The following is a 1,588-nucleotide window of genomic DNA, read 5'->3' on the forward strand; positions in this document are numbered from 1 at the left end:
TATTTTATTTCTATTTTTATTTATTTTCTTATTTTTACTTTATTTTTACGTATTTGTCTTCTCCCTCTCTCTTAATTTTCCCCTCCCTTTTTCCTTTCTTCCTTTTATTTTCCCTTATCTGTTTCATCTGATTATTTCATCTTTTTCATCTCTTCCTATATTCCCCTCCTCTCCTCATACTCTTGCAGTCCCACCTCGGTTTTCTTTTCTTTATTTCTTCCCCTTCACATCTAATCGCCTCTCCTGTAACATGCCTCCTCTTATTTACATCGGTCACACATTCTCTACGTTGCTGCCATCCACACGGCACTCTGCACACACTGCGCAGGCGCCGTGCGTCTCCAGTCTCCTCTCCACTGCGCACGCGCCCACTCAGTGCTGCGCTCCACGCCGGTTCCTCACAATGCGCAGGCGCCGTACTTCCTCTGCGCGTGCGCCCTCTCAGTGCCGCGTTCCACATCGGCTCCCTGCGCTTCTAGCCTCCCTCCACATTACGCGCACGCTTTCCTGCCCAGCTGCACTTCCTGCCCTGCTGTTATTTTAACCTGCTGACCACCAATGATGGCTCACACCACCGCCAATCTCCCTGCATCTGGACCTACAGGTACTTTGCTCTCTTGCCACCATCTTTCTACACCTTACAACCCTACCAGCACCTTGACTTCGTGCCTCTTGTCCATAGTGCCTTTAGGGATCCTGCTCCCGGTCCGTGCCGTACCGGACCCCCGCACTCCCCAGCTGTCTTTGATACCTTTTGGTATGTGTATGGTACATTGTTATCTGGTCCTTTCTTAGCATTATTTCTTTGCCTCACTTTATTTAAACTCTCCATAGGAGCCTCTGTGTCCGTCCATTGGACAGCGTCCTCTCCTATTCCTATTGCTCTCCACTCTAAAGGTCAGTTATGCTCTACACCTCTCGCATATCAATTCCATGCCGTATTTGATTAATTTTAATTTTCTGCATGGCCAGCCGTCCCCGGTATTGCCTTCCTGCACGCTGTTATGCCTACTTTCATTCATTACGTACTCTGTATGGGCATCATCTGTGTATATGTAAATTATTGGCTGTCTATTTTTGTATTTTATTTTTTATTTTTGGTCTACGTATACATCACGACTTTGGATGCCCACCTGGCGCTCATGCACCATACTGCTTTAATATGATTGTTTTATTATGTTTGTATTATTTTTTGCACATTGCCATATTTTGCTTTGTCCTTTTTGTCCACATTATCTCTAATATAATGTATTTTTATGTTTCTTTCAGTGAGGTTTGATAAAGACCCAAAGGGTCGAAACGTTACCTCAATACTTTATTGATCACTGTGGTGTTCCTCAATAAATATTTCATGCTTTTGAGGCAATTTGTTTTCCAAGGCTTTATTGTTTTTTAACAAGTATGAGGAACAGGGGAGGAAAAAGAGGGGAGGGGGGGGAGGGGGTAAAGGTGGACAGGAAAAATAAGTGGAGTAAAACAAACAAATCACACAATAAAGTGCGGAGAGGCAACAATAAGCCTTAATGAAGCAAGGGACGCAGCCCTTGGAACAAACTGTCTAATAACTGTTCGTTATATAAAATATAAT

General features: G+C 44.0%; 1 long non-coding RNA gene across 1 annotated transcript; it reads left to right on the forward strand.

Moving 5' to 3' along the window:
• Positions 1–323: 323 nt before the first annotated feature.
• LOC143781209 (uncharacterized) lies at positions 324–1,351 on the forward strand. Its single transcript, XR_013216622.1, has 4 exons — positions 324–604; positions 683–757; positions 835–897; positions 1,270–1,351. It is a non-coding gene; the product is annotated as an uncharacterized LOC143781209 (long non-coding RNA).
• The last annotated feature ends 237 nt before the right edge of the window (positions 1,352–1,588 follow it).

This window comes from Ranitomeya variabilis, chromosome 6 (assembly GCF_051348905.1).
Source record: "Ranitomeya variabilis isolate aRanVar5 chromosome 6, aRanVar5.hap1, whole genome shotgun sequence".
In the NCBI taxonomy this organism is placed as follows: domain Eukaryota; kingdom Metazoa; phylum Chordata; class Amphibia; order Anura; family Dendrobatidae; genus Ranitomeya; species Ranitomeya variabilis.